Genomic DNA, 13,811 nt, shown 5'->3' with positions numbered 1-13,811 from the left:
TTTTTTAATAAGTCTATTAAGGCCTTTATAATCTAAGTAAATTATTTAATTTATTAATAATAATATCTTATAATACTAAAAAAAAACCTTATTTTTCTTATATTAATATAAACTTTTTACTTTAAGATTTTTATAACTTTCTTTTCTTTTAGCTTTCTTTTATAAATTTTATAAAAATAACTAATAATTATTATTATTTTTTTATAAAATTAAGACTTCTAACTTATAATTATATAGCCTAATAGCTTAATATTTATTAATATTTTATTAAGATTAATTAAATACTTTAAAATAAAATAATATATCCCTAGTATTATCTCCTCCTTATTATAATTTATTATAAGTCCTTAAATATAAATATTATTTAAAAAGGACTAATAAATATTAGGGATTAAATCTCTTAAGATTTAAAAGATATTTTAAGTAAACTAGGCGATTAAGTTTATAGCTCTTTATAGTAATATATATATTCTTAGTAATCTAATTAATATTATAAAACTAATTAAGCCTTTATTAACCTTTATTAATTTTATTTAATTATATCTTAAAAAGAAATCTAAAAATAATAATATCTTATATATAATAAAATCTATAAAGAACGTATTATAGCCTAGAGGAATAAAATTATCTTATATTATATACTTATTTATTAATATAACTAAATTAATTAATTAAAACAAATTATCCTTTTTTTAAATAAAAAAAAATAGGTTTTTATAGGGGCTATAACCTTTCTTAAGGATCTCTCTCTTTATTTAAGTTCTTAATAGCTTAATAATCTCTTTGTAACATAATTGGGTGGCATGCCAATTGAGCCAATAGACCTGCAAAAGATCAACCAGTTCTGGCACTTCGTGCCGGAACCGTGCCACACCTCTATCTACAAGGCTCTTCCGTGGTCACATAACCCACTTCCTTACACTCTTTTTTATACCCTTTAGGAATAGGTATACCTTTTACTTATTAGGCTTTATACTTAATTACCTTAATAACTTATAATAATATAACTAATAGGTTAAGTTTTTTATATTTTAAAAATTCTTATATAAGTATTATTTCTTTATTATATATAATCTCGAGGAATATATTTAGTTTTTTATATATAAAAGTATTATTTACTTAATTAATTAGTCCTTAGAGTTACTCTTTATAGATCTAGGCTTCTTATTTAATATCTAAGAATTTTAATATAATATAATTTTAATATTTTAAATCTTTTTATAACTTCTTTTTTACCCTTTCTTATTTTTTAGCCTTTTATTTTAAATTACCTTTTAAGGTAAATTTATTTAATAAGATATTATTTCTTAAATAAATCTTAATAGTTTTTTTTTATAAAGGATATTAATTAAAATTTCTTTTAATTTATCTTAGTTAAATAAGTTTTTTTTTTATAAAGGATATTAATTAAAATTTCTTTTAATTTATCTTAGTTAAATAAGTTTTTTTTTTTTATATTTTATATTTCTTTTTTATTTATGTTTTAATTAAATAATTTATATCTTTAAGAGCTATATAGTATTACTTAATTATTTTTATTTTAATAATATTAATTATCTCTTCCCTTAATTCTTAGCTTAGCCTTTATAATAATATTAAAATATTATTTAGTTTTAAATTACTCTTTTAATTAACCTCAGGTTTAAAGAGAAAATTAATATTTATTTTAATAATATATTATTATTTATATTATAAGTATAACAATTATATATATTCCTAAGGGATAAACTAGTCGTGCTGGGTTTATATTAGTAGATAAAGTAGTCGCGCTATGCTTAAACAATAGGGGGTATTACATCTAGTAATATACTCAAAGGTATTAAGTATAACTAAGTTATATTAATAGCTAAAGTAGCTACTATATAAGAAAAGATAAATAAATATATTTTATATACTTATAATTAATCTTTAGACTAATATTCTTTTAGTTTAATCTAGGGTAAGACTAATATTTTTAGTATTTAATCCCTAGATTAATATAAGCGACCTTTAGTCTCTGCTTAGTTAGAGTATTTTTACTATATTTCTCTACCTAGCCTATATTATAGCTATAATATAAAGTTCCCCCTCTATTAATCTTATCCTTAAGACTAATTTTAGTAATTAAGTATTTATAATAAGTAATTTTAATTTATAAAAATCTCTTTTTACTAATATAATATTAGGCTAAGTTTTTAAGTATACTTTTTTTATAAGGATATAAGGCGGCTATTAAATCCGCCAACCAATCAGGGTAACCCCAGCTAGTTATTATATACGCAGAGACCTCCTAAAAGCTCTATAGCTAAGCCACTATAGAAGGCTCGGCAAATTAAAGTCTTATATATAATAGAGACCTACCTTTAATCTATGATTTTACCCTAATTAAGCTATTAAGGCCTACTATCTTATAATTCTTTAATTTCTTCTTAATAGATAATTAGCGCAAAATCGAGATAAAAGAGTTAAGAAAACCCCATTACTCCCTAAAATAATTATCTACTTTGCGATTTATTATAGAGGGTAACCTAGGAAATACCCCATTAAACTTTCCTAATTTAAAAGACCTTAAAGAGCTAATCTAGGAGACTAAAAGGCACTATAATCTACTACTATCTATAGGCTAGCCTTATAGCGGCCTATCCCCAATAAATAAGGCAAGCATTATAAACCTCCTCGATGTAGATTAATAATAAATACTAAAACCACTATAATTAGTAAGATCTTATACTAAGAGAGATACCTCGCCGAGGGAAAGATAAAGGTTAACCTTAATAATCTCCTCTTTATCCTTATCCTTAGCCTTAATCTTATTAAATAAATCAAGAAAGAGCTATAAGCGTAAAGAATAAAGGTAAAAGAGATAAATAGAAAAGAAAAAATAAAAGACCCTCTTATTAAAGATCCTAAAATGCCTCGCAGACTAACTAATTAATACCTAGCCTAGGGACTATAAAAGGCTACCTAGATATAACTATAAGATATTAACTACAGAGGCTACTACTATTAATATTAATAACTAGCTTAAGGTAATTAATATAGGTAACTAGCTTTACGTAGAAATAATACTAAAGCAATAGATTAAATAAGTAATAAATAAGCTTACCTACCTATTATAGACTAATTAGCATAACTATGCTATAGGCTTAGCAAAAGAACCTATATAAGAAGAATTTAAGGTATTTATATAGAAATAGCATATTAACCCAGAGCTCTAAGAGAGGCAGGTAAGAAATTAACTTATAACCATAGCCTAAAGGCCTAATAAGGCACTAATATAATATTTTACCCACTAATATATGCTCCGCGAGAGCTTACTAAAAGAATAAGAAGATAATAAGGCTATAGCTTATTACTTCTTCTATAACCTATATAGTAGACTAAAAAAAGAGCTTAAAAGGTAAAAGTGCCCTATATAAAAGGCTTATTATATTATATAAGAAGCTAAATACCTCTAGATCTAGATTACTAACCAAAATAGCTATCCTAAGAGGAAATACCTCTAAGATAATAATAAATAGCTAGGCAAGAGGCACTATTCCCCTAGCGGCCTAAGTCGTAAAAGAAGCTTTAAAAGAGGTTCCTCTAGCAAGCATAACTCACGCCCTATATCAAAATAAGGCTACTATAACATAAGTAGTTCAAGTATGCCTATACCGGCGCCATACTAGGGATAAAAAAGAAATAAGCCACCGCCTAAGTATAAAAAATATAGCTATTAAGGCTATAAAACCTAAGCATACTACGCTAAGATATATACTAATAGTAATAACCTCCTTATAAACCAGACCCGCCTCAGAAACAAAGGCAAGCTATTAGCAAAGGTTAGTAAAGTTAAAGCCTAAGAGCTTAATTTATTAAAAAACTAGAGAGGGTAAAGATTAAACCTAAACCTTTATCCCTACTCGCATAAAAATAAATACTAATTAGAAAAATAACCATAGCCTTTATATTAATTCTCTAAGAAGTAGCTAAAAAAGAGATTAAGGTCTTTATAGATACTAATATAAAGATTAATATTATTAATATAAAGCTTATATAAAAGCTTAGCCTTAAGCCAATAAGTAATTATATAGCCCCTAGGCTTAAGTCCTTTAAAGGAGAAAAAATAAACCTAGGAAATACTTATTAATTAACCTTCTTCCTTATTAACTTATATAGTAGACTATAGAAAGTATAATAAGTACTAGCTAGGTTAGAGTTTAAAGATAACTTATATAATATTATCTTATTATAACTATTAATAAGATAAAAAGGTATAATAATTAATTATATTACTAATAAATAATACTATACTATAATTACTACTATTAATCTAATATCCTTTGCCTAAGAGATTATTAAGAATAAAAAAAAGGCATATATATTAAATATTATAGCATTCCTTACCCTAAAGGAAATTACCTAATAAGCATATAAAGCCAAAATAGGCATACCTATAAAAGCACCTAAGGAGCTTCCTCTAGAACTTAAAGGACTAAAAAGGTTCTTTAATAAATAAGTAGTAAAATATATACTAATACTCGTAGAAGCTATATATAAGATTAACCTAATTAAGGGAAAGAAACCCCTATATAGTCTACTATACCTTATAAATAAGGCATAATATTAGGCCCTTAGAGAATATATTATAGAGAACCTAGTAAATAAGTATATATAATACTTTATAAATAAGACTAATATATTAATACTTTTTATCCCTAAGAAGGATAAAAGGCTAAGGCTTTATATAAACTATAGAGGGCTAAATAAAGTAATAATTAAGAATTATTATACCCTTCTACTTATTAGCAACCTACTAAATAAGCTCCATAGAGCTAAATATATATCTAAGATTAATATCTATAATACCTATTATAAGATTAAAGTTAATAAAAAAGACTATTAAAAAACTACCTTTTATATAAAATATAGCTACTTTAAGTATACTATTATGCTATTTAGATTAATAAATATACTAGCTACCTTCTAAGCATATATTTATTAGTTACTTGCTAATTTACTTAATATATATTATATCTTATATATAGATAATATCCTTATATACTCCTAGACTAAGAAAGAATATACCCGCTACTTATAAGAGGTTTTATAATAGCTCGCTAAAATATAGCTTTATAAAAAGCTATCTAAATATAATTTCTATTAATAAAGCATTAAATTCCTTAGATATATTATTATATAAGAAAATATTTAAATAAAACCCTTAGATATTAACTTAATTAAGAAATAACTAATACTAACCTCCTTTAAAGATATATAAGTCTTCTTAGGATTTTATAACTTTTATTAAAAGTTTATTATATATTACTTAGTAATAATAAGCCCTTTAATAGAATAACTAAAAGGTAATAAAAATAAAAAAAAATCAAAGACTTTAGCTAATCTAGGGAAGCTAATAATACCTTTAAAAGCCTAAAGTATACCTTTTATTCCGCGATTATCCTCTATTACTAAGACCTATTAAGACTAACTAAGGTTAAAATAAATATATTAATTAAAGTAATCTTAGGTATCCTTACCTAACTAATAGACTCCTAATAGCGACCTATTACTTATTAATTATAAAAGCTTTAAGATATAAAATAATACTAGGCCACGAGGCAATAAGAGTTACTAGCCATAGTTAATAGCCTTAAATACTAAAGTTATTACCTATAAGGCCTCTTAGAGAAATTCTTAATCCTCACTAACTACTAAGCCCTCATAGGCATTATAAAGGCATCGCTAAAGGAGCTAAGAGGCAAACTAGTAAGATAAGTCTATAAACTCTCTGCTTTTAATTTTAATATCTAATATTAGCCTAAGAGTAAAAACCCTACTAATAGCCTATTAAGATAGCTAGATTATATAAAAGGAGAAGTATTATATAAAGATATACTCCCTATATTAACTAAGAAACTAGCTCTTATATATAAGTTACCGCTAGAGCTTTAATATACTATTACTAGCCTTAAGGGTAAGACCTAAGTTATAACTGCGTATATATATGCTATTAAAGTAATAATAAGGGGCCCTATCTCTTATAGTAAATATATGCCAAAGAGTAGCACTTATTATACTATATCCGTAATTACTACTAGGCGCTAGAAGGCTAAGTAAAAAGAGATTACTATACTATAGACTACTTAGAAGATAGAGAGCTCTAGTTAAGTCTCCAGGGAACTACCTATAGCTAGGGTTACTATTCTAGAGCAATATATCCCATGCCTTATTATAAAATAACTCATAGAGGGCAAAATAATACTTCTCTTATTACCCTCTGGGAAGCTTAAAGTATTAATTAAGGAACTATAGAGCTAAGATTAATAATATAGAGAGCTAAAGGATAAGGTATATAAGACTACTAGTAAATATAAGGGCTATACTATTAATAGACCTAGACTATTATAATATAAAGATTAATTAGTTATCCTAAAGTAGGGAACCTTAAGGTTAGAGATACTTCGCTAATACTATAATAATCTAAGGGCAAGATATATAGGCACCTAAAAGACCTTAGACCTAATAAAAAAGAAATTCTATTAGCTAAATATAATAAATAATATCTATAAGTATATCAAGAGCTGCCTAATATGCTAAGGCATTCGCATATTAAGGTATAAGCTATATAATAAACTCTAATTACTATTACTCCTATTATATCTATTCTAGGAGATTAGCCTTAACTTTATAACTAGCTTACTAGAGAGTATATATAGCAATAGCGAGAGCTATAATATTATATTAATTATTATATATTATATAATAAAATACGTGATATTTATTTTAACTATAAAGAAGCTTAAGGCTATAGGCCTAGTAGTATTATTATATAAGTATATAAAAAGCTACTTTAGTATACCTAAAGGCATTATAAGTAATAAAAATAAACTTATTATTAGTAAATTCTAGGTAAACTTAATAAAAAAAAAGGTAATACTTTACTAATTATTAACTACTTATTACCTATAAATAAATAGGCAAATAGAGTAAATATACTAAACCCTAGAAAAATACCTAAGAGTATATATAAGAAATAAGCCTACCTATTAAGCAATATAACTCTTAGAGGCTACCTTTGTATATAATAATAACTAATATTTAATAATTAAGGTCTCCCCTAATAAGGCATTATATAGATATTACCTAAGGTATATTAAATATATCCCCTTAGAGGTAAAAATAAATATCTAAGGCATTACTAAGTACTTAGAGATACTTAGCTAAATATATAAGCTAGTAAGAGACTACTAATATTATGCTTTAAAATCCTAATCTAAATACTATAACGTAAGGCATAAGCCATAGGTATACTATTAGGGATAATATATTAAAGTATTTATAAAGAACTAAAAGTTTAAGTACCCTAAATTAGCCCTAAGATTTATTAAAATAAAAATCCTTATAAAGCATAATAAGTAAGCCTATACTATAGAGCTACTAGAAATCTACTAATATATATATAATATATTCTATATATTACTCCTTAAACTATAAAATAATTAGCTAAATAATACTATAATACTAAAAGCCTTATTAGAGCTTAAGGCTAAGCCTAATAAGTAGGAGGTAAAAGAAATAATAGACTATAAGCTTATTAGCAAAGTATTATTCTACCTTATTAAATAGAAAGGCTAGCTAGTAAAATATAATACTTAGGAGCCTAACTACTACTTAGAAAACGCAAAAGCAATAATTAAAAAATATTATAAGGTTATAAAAAGAAGTTATAGAAAATAAGATAATACCTAGCTAATACCTAGCTAGAGTATCTATAAGAAAATAAAAGCATTAATTATAAAAAAGACTTAGATAAAAAAAACAAATAATAAAGACCGTAACCTAGTAGGACTATAAGAAGATAACTATCGCCAAGCTATTATTAAGCATAAGCTAAAACCCACAAAGTATAAACTATAAAGTACAAACTATAGAAAATAAAAACCATAACTATAAATAACTACTTAAGGGTTAGAAAGACTAATATTAGACCCATTGCTATTAGCAGGCCTAGGGTTTACTAGGCCCTTGCCCTTAGCCTTAGCCTTACTATAAGCAAAAGCATAAACAGCATAAGCTCTCTTAAGAGCAAGGAGAATAAGCAGTAAGTTACCGCTAGAACTACTACTATTACTATTACTACTATTATTACTATTACTATTATTATTAGTAAGGCACTTCGCACTATAGGGAACAAAAAGAGCACTAATATACGCTATAGCATAAATAGTAATAGGAGTACTAGCTAAAGCACTAGCGAGAATACATATAATAAGTAACTAAGGCAAATCATAATAAAAAAAATAAGCTTTCCTCTCATTAAGAATAGCTATAATCTCAGCAGACTAAAGGCAAACTAATGCGCAATAAAGGGAATAAGGCTTAGTATTATTATAGGCATAGGTAGGCTAAGTAATATTAATAAGACCGCAGATCTTAGTCTTATCTATATAGACCTAGGCCTATATGCTAAGTTAGCAGGAAATATAAAGCAAAAAGAAAAATAACCTATAGTTATAAGAATATAAATAGATTAAAGCTTATAAAAAAAGGTAAACTTAGCGAGTTAATAGCTAGCTATTATCTAATTATTTATATTCTTAGCGGGATTAATATATTAATCCTTAATATTATTCTAGGTAATATTATAGTTATTAAAGGTAGTAATATAGCGCTAAATAGTAATATAAAAGGTTATTAGGCTAATACTCGCTAGAGGATTAGTAATAATTAGGTAATGCTCTTAGAGAGTAATATAAAAGTTCTAATACTACTAGGCAGCGCTAAAGAGCTTATTAAGAATCTAGGCTAAAGGTTAATAATATAAAGCTAATAAATTAGCTAAGAGAACTTATAGCACTATATCTCTAGGCATAATAGTTATAATAAATATAGATAATATTATTAGTATTAATAATATATACTAGGTAAGTATCTTTATAGATATAAGTAAGATAGCTAAAGTATAAATAATTGCTAGCCTACTAATTAATAAAACTAATATTATTATTAAAGGTATAATAAGGCCTAAGGATATAGGTAATAATATTAAAAGTAGATATTATAAAAAGGAAGCTAATATATTATTAAGGGGGAGTAAGATATATAAAGAAACCTTAATTAAAAAATAAGATATTATTATAATAAAAAAAATTAAAATAAAATATACTAAGTAATAAATATTATTTATTTAGTAAATATTAATAAGCTAAAGTAAAAATAAGGCTCTAATAAAGCTAGTAATATTAAAAGACTAATAAAGTATTTTAATTATTTATATTATAATAAAGGGAAAATAAAGACTAATCTTAAATATTTAAGGTAATATAATAAAAAGCTTTTATTAAGGCTTTATTTATAGACTAAGGAACTCAAAGGAGTTATTTAAAGCTTTTTTATTTACTTAAAGATCTTAGGGACTAAGATCTCTAAAGGGAAGGTAATTATAAGGATATAAGGCAGCTATTAAATCCGCCAACCAATCAGGGTAACCCCGGCTAGTCATCACATACGCAGAGACCTCCTAAAAGCTCTATAGCCAAGCCACCATAGAAGGCTCGGCAAATTAAAGTCTTACACATAATAAAGACCTACCTTTAATCTACGATTTCACCCTAATCAAGCCATTAAGGCCCACTATCTTACATTTTTATAAAAACTTTTTAAAGCATAAGGTCTTTATATTTATATTAAGGCTTTTAGTTTTAAAATTATACCTTATATTTATTATTTTTACTAGGGCTTATCTTATAAGGTAATTTCTAATTATTTTAATTATTACTTTAATTATATTAATATAAAGGTTATATATAATAGAGCTAATATAGCTTCTTTTTATAGGTATATATTAATGCTTTTTTATAGCTATTAGCTAATTTTTTATAATTATAAAAAACATTTAAGAGCATAAGTATCTAAAAGATAAGAAGGCTAAGGTAGAGGCTACCTTAGAGGAGGTAATAACTAAGCTTACTTATATTTAGAAATAAAAGAGATTACTTAAAGCGCATAGTAATAAGGCCTTTAAGTATAGCCTATATGCCTTAGAGGAGTTAGGTAAGCTCTATAAGGAATTATCTATTATTATAAAGGTATATTCTTTTAGGGCTATTAATTTAATTAATTAGAATACTATTAGTCTTAATAAGCTTATACTTAGTATTATTAATAAAAGTCTTTTAGAAGGTATTATATACTAATAAGATACTTTAGGGGTTTTTATATATTTTTTAAGTCTAAGTAATCTTTTTATTTAATAAAATATATTATTTTATTATTAATTTTATTTATATTAAGAATAGCTTTTATAATATATTCTTTTAATTTATTAACTTTAGTTTTTAGTTTATTTTTAATTTTAACTTAAATAATATTTTTTATTAATTTAAGTAATAATATATAAATAATTAAGTAAAGCTTAACTTTTAATAATAAGTCTAATTTATAATTATTTTCTAAGATTTTCTATTTAGTTTTATAAGATCTAATATATTTATAATTAAGTTTTTTATTTTATTATTTTATTTTAATATTATTTATTATAAAATAAATTATATTTCTCTTTAAGAAGATTAATTTTTTAATTCTTTTCTTATTAATATAATTTATTATTTTATTTCTAATAAATTTAAGCTTTATTTTTATTTCTTTATATAAGTTATATAATTAATTACTAATAAGAATTATTTTAGGGTTAATAATTATATTTTTTATTTATTAATAGGTATTTAGGGTAAATTTAAAATTAATATATATTAATATAATTTTTATATTTTTATTTATAGCTATATTATAGGCTAGCTATATAGCTAATAGTTTCTTAACTTAGTTAATCTATTTATAGTTAATATAGTATTAAAGGTATTATTCTAGTATTTAGTTTATATATTTAGTTTATTTATTTATCTCTTTATAATATATAATAAAAAGTTTATAATTAATTCCTAAGTATTTTATAAGGCTTTATTAGAATTTTAAAGTAAATAATAATCCTTAATCTATAATAATCTTAAGTAATATATTATATATCTTAATAATATAAAAGTAAGAAAGGTAAGTAAATTCTTTTATTATTATTAATTTTCTATAGGGTATAAAATAAGAGAATTTTATAAGTCTATTTATAATAATAAGAATACTATTATAAAAGTTTCTAGTAGCTAATTTTTCTAATAGGGGTAATTTAGTAATAAAGTCTATAGTAATAAAATCTTATAGTTATTATATAACTAGGAGTAATTATAGTTTTTTATAAGGTTTATAGTATTATATTTTAATTTTTATATAGAGGTTATATTATTTAATAACTATTAAGATAGTTTTTTTTATATTAGGGAAAGTAAATATTATTTTAATTTATTTTAGGGTTTTATTAATTTCTTAATATTTATATAATAAGTAATTATATATTTTATATATAAGTTTATAATATAGGTTATTTAAGACTTATTATTTATTTATTTTTTTATTATCTAAGAGTTATTTATTATATTACTAGATTTATTTTAAAAGTAAATTACCTTATTTTATTATATAAGTAGCTATATTAATCTAATAAGGTATCCCTATAACTCTATCTTATTTATAAATTAGTAATTTCCCTTATTTTTAGATATACTTATAAATAATATAATTCTAGGCTTATTTATAATATTCTTCTAAGAAGTTTTCTTAGAAATATTTATTAATATATTATATTAATTATTCTAGGTATCTATAGTTTATATTATAAAATTATTTAATAATTTATTTCTTATATTTCTTTTCTAAGAGATAAGTCTATTTTTAGCTTACTTATATAGCTACCTTATAGTATCTTTTATATTAAAACATTTTTCTTTATATTTTAGCCTAGAGTTTATAATTATTATAATATTATTATATAGCTTAGGTTATTTCTTCTAGGTTCTTATAGCATATAACTTAGTAGTAATAATAATTAAAAATAGTTTAAAATACTTTATTAAGAATAAAAAGTTTCTCTTTATAGGTTTATAATTTATCTTTCCTTTATTAATATCTCTATATATAATTAATAAAGTCTATAACTTATTACCTATATTTCTTCATAAATATAAGGTACTTTAATAAAGGTACTAGCTTTTATATTTATCTAATAAATTTCTATTTAAGATATCTTTCTAATATAAAATATAATAACTATTTTTTAGCTTTAATCCTTCTAGTATCTAAGTTAGGTTATTAGCTAATAATATTAGCTCTATTATTTTTTATTCCTTTAATATAAATAATAATATAATTAAATTCTAAAAGGTATTTAATATATTATAATTATTATCTACTAAGTTTTTAGGTTTTTATAAAATAAGTAATATTCTTATAATTAATATATATCTTAATTTAATACTTACTTCTAAGAAGGTAATATTAAAATTCCTTAAAAGTATTAATAATTATAAGGAATTCTTTATTATAAATAAAGTAATTAAGTTCTATTTTATATAACTTATAGGAGTAGAATATAATAGGGTATAAGAGTTCTTTATTATCTTATTACCTAATCTAAGCTCTTAGTATAAAGTTAGAGGTATTTATTTTAAGTTTTATTAATTAAGATAAATTAAATATCTTAAGTATTAGTTTACTTAGGATAAATTCCTTAATTATATAAAAGGCTTCTTATATCTTATTCCTAAATATAAATATCTTATCTTTCTTTATAAGGTTTATTAATAATACTATAATCTTCCTAAATTGCTTAAAGAATCTATAATAATAATTAATAAAACTAAGGAAGGCTTATATTTCCTTAATATTAATTAATTTTTTCTAGTCCTTAATTACTAAGACTTTCTTAGGGTCTATATATATCTTATTATAAGAGATAATATATCTAAGAAATTCTACCTCTAAGGCATAGAACTTACTTTTCTTAGGTTTTATTAATAAGTTAATATCTTATAGTATTTATAATACCTTATAGATATATTTTATATATTCTTCTTTTATTTTAAAGAAAATAAGGATATTATCTAAGTAATATATAATAAATATATCTAGGTATTCTTATAGTATATTATTAATTATTTATTAAAATATAATAGGTATATTAATAAGTCTAAAAGGCATAATAAGGTACTTAAATAATCTATACTTAGTATAAAAAGTAGTTTTTTACTTATATTTTTTTTTAATTTAAATAAGGTTATAAGCTCCTTTAAGGTTAAGTACTATAAAGTATTTTATTTTAAATAATTAATCCTTTAGCTTATTAATAAGGGGTAGTAATATATAATTCTTAATTATAATAGTATTAAATATCTTAAAATTAATATAAAAATAAAGCTTTTTATTTTTTTTTAAGATAAATATAATAAGGTATTTAATAAATAACTTATTTTCCCTAATATATCCTTTTTATAATATTTCTTTAATATATTCTTTTAATACTAATAGTTATATTATATTAAGTAAGTAGAGTTTATTAAAGCTAGGTTATTTTTTATTAATAAATTTAATTTCTAAATTATAATATATATATAATAATAAGCCTATCTTAAGTTTTTTTATAAAAAGTTTTTTATAAATCTAATATTAAAATAAAATATTCTTAAGTTATTTATTCTCTAATATCTTCTTAATTTACTTGAGATTTTCTTTTAATTAATAAAATTATTATATAATATATATAATTATTCGCTAATTCTATTATTTCTATTTATTATAATATTTATATTATATCCCTTTAGGTAAAAAGGTATCTTATATTTATCTTTACCTAATTTCTTTAGTGTCCTTAATAGAAATTTAAAATCTTATATTATTCTCTAAGTTATTATTTATTATAAAGGGTATTTCCTCTTTAAAGAAAAATACTTAGTTAGTTTTTT

Source organism: Fusarium falciforme, chromosome 7, assembly GCF_026873545.1.
Source record: "Fusarium falciforme chromosome 7, complete sequence".
Lineage (NCBI taxonomy): Eukaryota > Fungi > Ascomycota > Sordariomycetes > Hypocreales > Nectriaceae > Fusarium > Fusarium falciforme.
This window is presented reverse-complemented; position numbering follows the sequence as displayed.